Consider the following 12,146-nt stretch of genomic DNA (forward strand, 5'->3'; position numbering starts at 1 on the left):
AGTTAAATTGTTACATATTATTTAACTTTAAAATTGCCTATAGCTAGAAGCTGCAAAGATGTCATGTTTGATATTGCTGCAATCAAAGCTGTTTTTTCATGCATCTTGTTGCGTATAATCTACTGCCCGAGCTGTTTCACATGTATTGTGATGTCCTATTACAATTAGACTGTATGTATTTGGTCTCTCCGTAATTTAAACATTTTTATGGTCCACCGAATGTTGAAGTAGTGTTGTTTTTAATGGCTTCTTATAGAGTTCGTTTATTTAACTATACCCATAGATAAATAAAACGTCAGTCAAAATAAAACCTGGTTTTGTTTGTGGAGATATGGGTGTTCTACCACCCATATGCGGACGCTCTACCACTGAGCTATATCCCCTGTGAACAGTACGTTGCTGAAAAAGAGAACTCAACGAGTTAAATTTTTACATATGTAACTTTAAAATTGCCTATAGCTAGAAGGTGCAAAGATGTCAAGTTTGATATTACTGTAACCAAAGCTGTTTTTTCCATGCATCTTGATGCGTATAATCTACTGCCCGAGCTGTTTAACATGTCTTATGATGTCCTATTAAAATTAGACTGTATTCGGTCCCTCCGTAATTTAAACATTTTTTAGGTCCACCGAATGCTGAGGCAGTGATGCATGAGTGGCTTCTCATAGATTTGGTTGACTTAATTATTCCCATGGATAAATAAAACTTCAGTCAAAATTAAAATCTGGGTTTGTTTTTGGAGATATGGGGGTTCGAACCCCAGGACTTCCGCATGCAAAGCGGACGCTCTACCACTGAGCTATATCCCCTGTGAACAGAAACTTCCTGAAAAAGAGAGCTCAACGAGTTAAATTTTCACATATTATGTAACTATAAAATTAACTATAGCTAGAAGGTGCAAAGATGTCAAGTTTGATATTGCTGCAATCAAAGCTGTTTTTTCCATGCATCTTGTTGCGTATAATCTACTGCCCGAGCTGTTTCACATGTCTTATTATGTCATATTATAATTAGACTGTATTCGGTCCCTCCGTAATTTAAACATTTTTTAGGTCCACCGAATGCTGAGGCAGTGATGCATGAGTGGCTTCTCATAGATTTGGTTGATTTAATTATTCCCATGGATAAATGAAACTTCAGTCAAAATAAAAATCTGGGTTTGTTTTTGGAGATATGTGGGTTCGAACCCCAGGCCTTCCGCATGCAATGCGGACGCTCTAACTCTGAGCTATATCCGCTGTGCACAGAAACTTCCTGAAAAAGAGAGCTCAACGAGTTAAATTTTTACATATTATGTAACTATAAATTTGACTATAGCTAGAAGGTGCAAAGATGTCAAGTTTGATATTACTGCAACCAAAGCTGTTTTTTCCATGCATCTTGTTGCGTATAATCTACTGCCCGAGCTGTTTCACTTGTCTTAATATGTCCTATTATAATTAGACTGTATTCGTTCCCTCCGTAATTTAAACATTTTTAGGTCCACCGAATGTTGGCAGTGATGCATGAGTGGCTTCTCATAGATTTGGTTGATTTAATTATTCCCATGGATAAATGAAACTTCAGTCAAAATTAAAATCTGGGTTTGTATTCGGAGATATGGGGGTTCGAACCCCAGGCCTTCCGCATGCAAAGCGGACGCTCTACCACTGAGCTATATCCCCTGTGAACAGAAACTTCCTGAAAAAGAGAGCTTAACGAGTTAAATTTTTACATATTTTGTAACTATAAAATTGACTATAGCTAGAAGGTGCAAAGATGTCAAGTTTGATATTGCTGCAATCAAAGCTGTTTTTTCCATGCATCTTGTTGCGTATAATCTACTGCCCGAGCTGTTCCACATGTATTATGATGTCCTATTACAATTAGACTATATTCGGTCTCTCCGTAATTTGAACACTTTTATTAGGTCCACCGAATTTTGAGGCAGTGATGCATGAGTGGCTTCTCCTAGATTTGGTTGATTTCATTATTCCCATAGATAAATGAAACTTCTAGTCAAAATTAAAATCTGGGTTTGTTCTAGTGCCCGAGCTGTTTCACATGTATTGTGATCTCCTATTACAATTAGACTGTATTTGGTCTCTCCGTTATTAAAACATTTTTAAGGTCCACCGAATGTTGAAGTAGTGTTTTTTTTAATGGCTTCTTATAGAGTTCGTTTATTTAACTATACACATAGATAAATAAAACGTCAGTCAGAATTAAAACCTGGTTCTGTTTGTGGAGATATGAGGGTTCGAATCCCATTCCTTCCGCATGCGACGCGGACGCTCAATCACTTAGCTATATCCCTTGTGAACAGTAACTTGCTGAAAAAGAGAGCTCAACGAGTTAAATTTTTACATATTATGTAACTTTAAAATTGCCTATAGCTAGAAGGTGCAAAGATGTCAAGTTTGATATTGCTGCAACCAAAGCTGTTTTTTCCATGCATCTTGATGCGTATAATCTACTGCCCGAGCTGTTTAACATGTCTTATGATGTCCTATTAAAATTAGACTGTATTCGGTCCCTCCGTAATTTAAACATTTTTTAGGTCCACCGAATGCTGAGGCAGTGATGCATGAGTGGCTTCTCATAGATTTGGTTGACTTAATTATTCCCATGGATAAATGAAACTTCAGTCAAAATTAAAATCTGGGTTTGTTTTTGGAGATATGGGGGTTCGAACCCCAGGACTTCCGCATGCAAAGCGGACGCTCTACCACTGAGCTATATCCCCTGTGAACAGAAACTTCCTGAAAAAGAGAGCTCAACGAGTTAAATTTTCACATATTATTTAACTATAAAATTAACTATAGCTAGAAGGTGCAAAGATGTCAAGTTTGATATTGCTGCAATCAAAGCTGTTTTTTCCATGCATCTTGTTGCGTATAATCTACTGCCCGAGCTGTTTCACATGTCTTATTATGTCCTATAAATAATTAGACTGTATTCGGTCCCTCCGTAATTTAAACATTTTTTAGGTCCACCGAATGCTGAGGCAGTGATGCATGAGTGGCTTCTCATAGATTTGGTTGATTTAATTATTCCCATGGATAAATGAAACTTCAGTCAAAATAAAAATCTGGGTTTGTTTTTGGAGATATGTGGGTTCGAACCCCAGGCCTTCCGCATGCCAAGCGGACGCTCTAACTCTGAGCTATATCCGCTGTGCACAGAAACTTCCTGAAAAAGAGAGCTCAACGAGTTAAATTTTTACATATTATGTAACTATAAAATTGACTATAGCTAGAAGGTGCAAAGATGTCAAGTTTGATATTACTGCAACCAAAGCTGTTTTTTCCATGCATCTTGTTGCGTATAATCTACTGCCCGAGCTGTTTCACTTGTCTTATTATGTCCTATTATAATTAGACTGTATTCGTTCCCTCCGTAATTTAAACATTTTTAGGTCCACCGAATGTTGGCAGTGATGCATGAGTGGCTTCTCATAGATTTGGTTGATTATTCCCATATAAATAATTAGACTGTATTCGGTCCCTCCGTAATTTAAACATTTTTTAGGTCCACCGAATGCTGAGGCAGTGATGCATGAGTGGCTTCTCATAGATTTGGTTGATTTAATTATTCCCATGGATAAATGAAACTTCAGTCAAAATTAAAATCTGGGTATGTATTCGGAGATATGGGGGTTCGAACACCAGGCCTTCCGCATGCAAAGCGGACGCTCTACCACTGAGCTATATCCCCTGTGAACAGAAACTTCCTGAAAAAGAGAGCTTAACGAGTTAAATTTTTACATATTTTGTAACTATAAAATTGACTATAGCTAGAAGGTGCAAAGATGTCAAGTTTGATATTGCTGCAATCAAAGCTGTTTTTTCCATGCATCTTGTTGCGTATAATCTACTGCCCGAGCTGTTCCACATGTATTATGATGTCCTATTACAATTAGACTATATTCGGTCTCTCCGTAATTTGAACACTTTTATTAGGTCCACCGAATTTTGAGGCAGTGATGCATGAGTGGCTTCTCCTAGATTTGGTTGATTTCATTATTCCCATAGATAAATGAAACTAACTTCAAGTCAAAATTAAAATCTGGGTTTGTTCTAGTGCCCGAGCTGTTTCACATGTATTGTGATCTCCTATTACAATTAGACTGTATTTGGTCTCTCCGTTATTAAAACATTTTTAAGGTCCACCGAATGTTGAAGTAGTGTTTTTTTTAATGGCTTCTTATAGAGTTCGTTTATTTAACTATACACATAGATAAATAAAACGTCAGTCAGAATTAAAACCTGGTTCTGTTTGTGGAGATATGAGGGTTCGAATCCCAGTCCTTCCGCATGCGACGCGGACGCTCAACCACTTAGCTATATCCCTTGTGAACAGTAACTTGCTGAAAAAGAGAGCTCAACGAGTTAAATTTTTACATATGTAACTTTAAAATTGCCTATAGCTAGAAGGTGCAAAGATGTCAAGTTTGATATTGCTGCAACCAAAGCTGTTTTTCCATGCATCTTGTTGCGTATAATCTACTGCCCGAGCTGTTTCACATGTCTTATTATGTCATATTATAATTAGACTGTATTCGGTCCCTCCGTAATTTTAACATTTTTTAGGTCCACCGAATGTTGAGGCAGTGATGCATGAGTGGCTTCTCATAGATTTGGTTGATTTATTTATTCCTATGGATAAATGAAACTTCAGTCAAAATAAAAATCTGGGTTTGTTTTTGGAGATATGTGGGTTTGAACCCCAGGCCTTCCGCATGTAAAGCGGACGCTCTACCACTGAGCTATATCCCCTGTGAACAGTAAGTTGCTGAAAAAGAGAGCTCAACGAGTTAAACTTTTACATATCATATAACTTTAAAGTTGCCTATAGCTAGAAGGTGCAAAGATGTCTAGTTTGATATTGCTGCAACCAAAGCTGTTTTTTCCATGCATCTTGTTGCGTATAATCTACTGCCCGAGCTGTTTCACATGTATTATGATGTCCTAATATAATTAGACTGTATTCGGTCCCTCCGTAATTTAGACATTTTTTAGGTCCACTGAATGTTGAGGCAGTGATGCATGAGTGGATTCTCATAGATTTGGTTGATTTAATTATTCCTATGGATAAATGAAACTTCAAGTCAAAATTAAAATCTGGGTTTGTTCTAGTGCCCGAGCTGTTTCACATGTATTGTGATCTCCTATTACAATTAGACTGTATTTGGTCTCTCCGTTATTAAAACATTTTTAAGGTCCACCGAATGTTGAAGTAGTGTTTTTTTAATGGCTTCTTATAGAGTTCGTTTATTTAACTATACACATAGATAAATAAAACGTCAGTCAGAATTAAAACCTGGTTCTGTTTGTGGAGATATGAGGGTTCGAATCCCAGTCCTTCCGCATGCGACGCGGACGCTCAACCACTTAGCTATATCCCTTGTGACAGTAACTTGCTGAAAAAGAGAGCTCAACGAGTTAAATTTTTACATATTATGTAACTTTAAAATTGCCTATAGCTAGAAGGTGCAAAGATGTCAAGTTTGATATTGCTGCAACCAAAGCTGTTTTTTCCATGCATCTTGTTGCGTATAATCTACTGCCCGAGCTGTTTCACATGTATTATGATGTCCTAATATAATTAGACTGTATTCGGTCCCTCCGTAATTTAAACATTTTTTAGGTCCACTGAATGTTGAGGCAGTGATGCATGAGTGGATTCTCATAGATTTGGTTGATTTAATTATTCCTATGGATAAATGAAACTTCAGTCAAAACGAATATCTGGGTTTGTTTGTGGAGATATGGGGGTTCACACCCCATTCCTTCCGCAGGCGAAGCGGACGCTCTACCACTGAGCTATATCCCCTGTGAACAGTAAGTTGCTGAAAAAGAGAGCTCAACGAGTTGAACTTTTACATATTATGTAACTTTTAAGTTGCCTATAGCTAGAAGGTGCAAAGATGTCAAGTTTGATATTGCTGCAACCAAAGCTGTTTTTTCCATGCATCTTGTTGCGTATAATCTACTGCCGGAGCTGTTTCACATGTATTATGATGTCCTAATATAATTAGACGGTATTCGGTCCCTCCGTAATTTAAACATTTTTTAGGTCTACCGAATGTTGAGGCAGTGATGCATGATTGGTTTCTCATAGATTTGGTTGATTTCATTATTCCCATAGATAGATGAAATTTCAGTCAAAATTAAAAGCTGGGTTTGTTATTGGAGACATGGGGGTTCGAACCCCAGGCCTTCCGCATGCAACGCGGACGCTATATCGCTGAGCTATATCCCCTGTGAACAGTAACTTCCTGAGAAAGAGAACTCAACGAGTTTATTTTTTACATATAGTTTAACTATAAAATTGTCTATATCTAGAAGGTGCAAAGATGTCAAGTTTGATTTTGCTGCAATCAAAGCTGTTTTTTCCATGCATCTTGTTGCGTATAATCTACTGCCCGAGCTGTTCCACATGTATTATGATGTCCTATTACAATTAGACTGTATTCGGTCTCTCCGTAATTTGAACGTTTTTATTAGGTCCACCGAATTTTGAGGCAGTGATGCATGAGTGGCTTCTCCTAGATTTGGTTGATTTAATTATTCCCATAGATAAATGAAACTTCAGTCAGAATTAAAATCTGGGTTTGGTTTTGGAGATATGGGGGTTGCAACCCCAGGCCGTCCTCATGCAAAGCGGACGCTCTACCACTGAGCTATATCCCCTGTGAACAGTAACTTGCGGACAACCAGAGCTCAACGAGTTATTTTTTTTACATACTATGTTACTTTAAAATTTCATTTAGCTAGAAAGTGCAAAGATGTCAAGTTTGATAACGCTGCAGCCAATGCTATTGTTTTCATACATTTCATTGAGTACAATATGGTGCCTCAGCTAATTCAAATGTGTCGTGATGTTCTACTACAATTAGACTGTGTTTGGTGTCTTCATAATTCGAACATTTTTGAGTTCCAACGAATGTTGAAGTAGTGTTTTTTTATTGCCTTCTTATAGAGTTCGTATATTTAACTATACCCATAGATAAATGAAACTTCAGTCAAAACCAAAAGATGGATTTGTATTCGGAGACATGGGGGTTCGAAACCCTGGCCTCGTGTATGCGAAGCTGACGCTCTACCACTGAGCTATATCCCCTCTGAACAGTAACTTGCTGACAACGAGAGCTCAACGAGCTACATTTTTACATATTATGTAAGTTTAAAATTGCCTATAGCTAGATTGCGCAAAGATGTCAAGTTTGATTACGATGTCAAGTTTGCAAACAGAGCTGTTTTTTCATGCATCTTGTTGTGTATAATCTACTGCCCGAGCTGTTTCACATGTATTATGATCTCCTATTATAATTAGACTGTATTCGGTCCCTCCGTAATTTAAAAATTTTTTAAGTCCACCGAATGTTGAGGCAGTGATGCATGAGTGGCTTCTCATAGATTTGTTAATTTAATTATTCCCATGGATAAATGAAACTTCAGTCAAAATTAATATCTGGGTTTGTTTGTGGAGATATGGGGGTTCGATCCCCAGTCCTTCCGCATGCAAAGCGGACGCTCCATCACTGAGCTATATCCCCTGTGAATAGTAACTTCCTGAAAAAGAGAGCTCAACGAGTTAGATTTTTACATATTATGTAACTATAAAATTGCCTATAGCTAGAAGGTGCAAAGATGTCAAGTTTGATATTGCTGCAATCAAAGCTGTTTTTCCATGCATCTTGTTGCGTATAATCTACTGCCCGAGCTGTTCCACATGTATTATGATGTCCTATTAAAATTAGGCTGTATTCGGTCTCTCCGTAATTTGAACATTTTTTAGGTCCACCGAGTTTTGAGGCAGTGATGCATGAGTGGCTTCTCTTAGATGTGATTGATTTAATTATTCCCATAGATAAATGAAACTTCAGTCAAAATTTTTATCTTGGTTTGTTATTGGAGATTGGGGGGGGGGTTTCGAACGCCAGGCCTTCAGCATGCAAAGCGGACGCTCTACCACTGAGCTATATCCCCTTTTAACAGTAACTTCCTGAAAAAGAGAGCTCAACGAGTTAAATTTTTACATATTATCTAACAATAAAATTGCCTATAGCTAGAAGGTGCAAAGATGTCAAGTTTGATATTCCTGCAATCAAAGCTGTTTTTCCATGCATCTTGTTGCGTATAATCTACTGCTCGAGCTGTTCCACATGTATTATGATGTTCTATTACAATTAGACTGTATTCGGTCTCTCCGTAATTTGAACATTTTTTTAGGTCCACCGAATTTTGAGGCAGTGATGCATGAGCGGCTTCTCCTAGATTTGGTTGACTTAATTATTCCCATAGATAAATGAAACTTCAGTCAAAATTAAAAGCTGGGGTTGTTATTGGAGATATGGGGGCTCGAACCCCAGGCCTTCCGCATGCAAAGCGGATGCAATACCACTGAGCTATATCCCCCGTGAACAGAAACTTGCGGACAACCAGAGCTCAACAAGTTAATTTTTTAAATACTATGTTACTTTAAAATTTCATATAGCTAGAAAATGCAAAGATGTCAAGTTTGATAACGCTGCAGCCAAAGCTATTGTTTCCATACATTTCATTGAGTATAATATAGTGCCTGAGCTAATTCAAATAAGTCGTGATGTTCTACTACAATTAGACTGTGTTTGGTCTCTTCATAATTCGAACATTTTTGAGTTCCAACGAATGTTGAAGTAGTGTTGTTTTTATTGGCTTCTTATAGAGTTCTTTTATTTAACTATACCCATAGATAAATGAAACTTCAGTCCAAACTAAAAGATGGATTTGTGTTGGGAGACATTGGGGTTCGAAATCCTGGCCTCGTGTATGCGAAGCTGACGCTCTACCACTGAGCTATATCCCCTCTGAACAGTAATTTGCTGACAACAAGAGCTCAACGAGCTACATTTTTACATATTATGTGAGTTTAAAATTGCCTATAGCTAGATTGCGCAAAGATGTCAAGTTTGATTACGCTGCAAACAGAGCTTTTTTTTTCATGCATCTGGTTGATTATAATCTAGTGCTCGAGCTGTTTCACATGTATTGTGATGTCCTATTACGATTAGACTGTATTTGGTCTCTCCGTAATTTAAACATTTTAAGGTCCACCGAATGTTGAAGTATTGTTGTTTTTATGGCTTCTTATAGAGTTCGTTTATTTAACTATACCCATAGAAAAATAAAACGTCAGTCAAAATTAAAACCTCGTTTTGTTTGTGGGGATATGGGGGTTCGAAACCCAGGTCTTGCGCATGCGCAGCGGACGCTCTACCACTGAGCCATATCCCCTGTTACCAGTAACTTACTGAAATAGAGAGATCAACGAGTTAAATTTTTACATATTATGTAACTCTAAAATTGCCTATAGCTAGAAGGTGCAAAGATGTCAAGTTTGTTATTGCTGCAACCAAAGCTGTTTTTCCATGCATCTTGTTGCGTATAATCTACTGCCCGAGCTGTTTCACATGTATTATGATGTCCTATTATAATTAGACTGTATTCGGTCCCTCCGTAATTTAAACATTTTTTAGGTCCACCGATTGTTGAGGCAGTGATGCATGAGTGGCTTCTCATAGATTTGGTTGATTTAGTTATTCCCATGGATAAATGAAACTTCAGTCAAAATTAATATCTGGGTTTGTTTGTGGAGATATGAGGGTTCGATCCCCAGTCCTTCCACATGCGAAGCGGACGCTCTACCACTGAGCTTTATACCCTGTGAATTGTAAGTTGCTGAAAAGGAGAGCTCAACGAGTTAAATTTTTACATATTATGTAACAATAAAATTGCCTATAGCTAGAATGTGCAAAGATGTTAAGTATGATATTGCTGCAATCAAAGCTGTTTTTTCCATGCATCTTGTTGCGTATAATCTGCCCGAGCTGTTCCACATGTATTATGATGTCCTATTACAATTAGACTGTATTCGGTCTCTCCGTAATTTGAACATTTTTATTAGGTCCACCGAATTTTCAGGCAGTGATGCATGAGTGGCTTCTCCTAGATTTGGTTGACTTAATTATTCCCATAGATAAATGAAACTTCAGTCAAAATTAAAATCTGGGTTTGTTTTTGGAGATATTGGGGTTCGAACCCCAGACCTTCCGCATGCAAAGCGGACGCCCTACCACTGAGCTATATCCCCCTTAAACAGTAACTTGCGGAGGACAACCAGACCTCAACGAGTTTTTTTTACATACTATGTTACTTTAAAATTTCATATAGCTAGAAAGTGCAAAGATGTCAAGTTTGATAACGCTGCAGCCAAAGCTATTGTTTCCATACATTTCATTGAGTATAATATTATGTAAGTTTAAAATTGCCTATAGCTAGATTGCGCAAAGATGTCAAGTTTGATTACGCTGCAAACAGAGTTGTTTTTTTTTCATGCATCTGGTTGATTATAATCTAGTGCCCGAGCTGTTCCACTTGTATTATGATGTCCTATTACAATTAGACTGCATTCGGTCTCTCCGTAAATGGAACATTTTTTAGGTCCAACGAATTTTGAGGCAGTGATGCTTGAGTGGCTTCTCCTAGATTTGGTTGATTTAATTATTCCCATAGATAAATGAAACCTCAGTCAAAATTAAAATCTCGGTTTGTTTGTGGAGATATGTGGGTTCAAACCCCAGTCCTTCCGCATGCGAAGCCGACGCTCTACCAATGAGCTATATCCCATGTGATCAATAACTTGCTGAAAAAGAGAGCTCAACGAGTTAAATTTTTACATATTATGTAACTTTAAAATTGCCTATAGCTAGAAGGTGCAAAGATGTCAAGTTTGATATTGCTGCAACCAAAGCTGTTTTTTCCATGCATCTTGTTGCGTATAATCTACTGCCCGAGCTGTTTTACATGTATTATGATGTCCTATTATAATTAGACTGTATTCGGCCCCTCCGTAATTTAAACATTTTTTAGGTCCACCGAATGCTGAGGCAGTGATGCATGAGTGGCTTCTCATAGATTTGGTTGACTTAATTATTCCCATGGATAAATGAAACTTCAGTCAAAATTAAAATCTGGGTTTGTTTTTGGAGATATGGGGGTTCGAACCCCAGGCCTTCCGCATGCAAAGCGGATGCAATACCACTGAGCTATATCCCATGTGATCAATAACTTGCTGAAAAAGAGAGCTCAACGAGTTAAATTTTTACATATTATGTAACTTTAAAATTGCCTATAGCTAGAAGGTGCAAAGATGTCAAGTTTGATATTGCTGCAACCAAAGCTGTTTTTTCCATGCATCTTGTTGCGTATAATCTACTGCCCGAGCTGTTTTACATGTATTATGATGTCCTATTATAATTAGACTGTATTCGGCCCCTCCGTAATTTAAACATTTTTTAGGTCCACCGAATGCTGAGGCAGTGATGCATGAGTGGCTTCTCATAGATTTGGTTGACTTAATTATTCCCATGGATAAATGAAACTTCAGTCAAAATTAAAATCTGGGTTTGTTTTTGGAGATATGGGGGTTCGAACCCCAGGCCTTCCGCATGCAAAGCGGATGCAATACCACTGAGCTATATCCCCCGTGAACAGAAACTTGCGGACAACCAGAGCTCAACAAGTTGTTTTTTTACATACTATGTTACTTTAAAATTTCATATAGCTAGAAAATGCAAAGATGTCAAGTTTGATAACGCTGCAGCCAAAGCTATTGTTTCTATACATTTCATTGAGTATAATATAGTGCCTGAGCTAATTCAAATAAGTCGTGATGTTCTACTACAATTAGACTGTGTTTGGTCTCTTCATAATTCGAACATTTTTGAGTTCCAACGAATGTTGAAGTAGTGTTGTTTTTATTGGCTTCTTATAGAGTTCTTTTATTTAACTATACCCATAGATAAATGAAACTTCAGTCCAAACTAAAAGATGGATTTGTGTTGGGAGACATTGGGGTTCGAAATCCTGGCCTCGTGTATGCGAAGCTGACGCTCTACCACTGAGCTATATCCCCTCTGAACAGTAATTTGCTGACAACGAAAGCTCAACGAGCTACATTTTTACATATTATGTGAGTTTAAAATTGCCTATAGCTAGATTGCGCAAAGATGTCAAGTTTGATTACGCTGCAAACAGAGCTTTTTTTTCATGCATCTGGTTGATTATAATCTAGTGCTCGAGCTGTTTCACATGTATTGTGATGTCCTATTACAATTAGAC

The 12,146-nt window shown here is 37.6% G+C and overlaps 1 protein-coding gene and 9 non-coding genes across 10 annotated transcripts in view; 1 reads left to right on the plus strand and 9 right to left on the minus strand.

The window, feature by feature from the left end:
* The window catches only part of LOC142338166 (proteasome adapter and scaffold protein ECM29-like), a 212,565-nt gene that overhangs the window by 48,543 nt on the left and 151,876 nt on the right, over positions 1–12,146 (plus strand). The window lies entirely within an intron of this gene.
* Trnaa-ugc (transfer RNA alanine (anticodon UGC)) lies at positions 738–809 on the minus strand. Its single transcript has one exon. It is a non-coding gene; the product is annotated as a tRNA-Ala (tRNA).
* Positions 1,593–1,664, minus strand: Trnaa-ugc (transfer RNA alanine (anticodon UGC)). Its single transcript has one exon. It is a non-coding gene; the product is annotated as a tRNA-Ala (tRNA).
* Trnaa-ugc (transfer RNA alanine (anticodon UGC)) lies at positions 2,654–2,725 on the minus strand. Its single transcript has one exon. It is a non-coding gene; the product is annotated as a tRNA-Ala (tRNA).
* Trnaa-ugc (transfer RNA alanine (anticodon UGC)) lies at positions 3,625–3,696 on the minus strand. The gene has a single exon. It is a non-coding gene; the product is annotated as a tRNA-Ala (tRNA).
* On the minus strand, positions 4,686–4,757 carry Trnav-uac (transfer RNA valine (anticodon UAC)). Its single transcript has one exon. It is a non-coding gene; the product is annotated as a tRNA-Val (tRNA).
* Positions 7,469–7,540, minus strand: Trnaa-ugc (transfer RNA alanine (anticodon UGC)). Its single transcript has one exon. It is a non-coding gene; the product is annotated as a tRNA-Ala (tRNA).
* On the minus strand, positions 8,331–8,402 carry Trnaa-ugc (transfer RNA alanine (anticodon UGC)). Its single transcript has one exon. It is a non-coding gene; the product is annotated as a tRNA-Ala (tRNA).
* Positions 10,045–10,116, minus strand: Trnaa-ugc (transfer RNA alanine (anticodon UGC)). Its single transcript has one exon. It is a non-coding gene; the product is annotated as a tRNA-Ala (tRNA).
* On the minus strand, positions 11,439–11,510 carry Trnaa-ugc (transfer RNA alanine (anticodon UGC)). The gene has a single exon. It is a non-coding gene; the product is annotated as a tRNA-Ala (tRNA).

The sequence above is a fragment of the Convolutriloba macropyga genome, chromosome 4, assembly GCF_964194025.1.
Source record: "Convolutriloba macropyga chromosome 4, txConMacr16.3, whole genome shotgun sequence".
In the NCBI taxonomy this organism is placed as follows: domain Eukaryota; kingdom Metazoa; phylum Xenacoelomorpha; order Acoela; family Convolutidae; genus Convolutriloba; species Convolutriloba macropyga.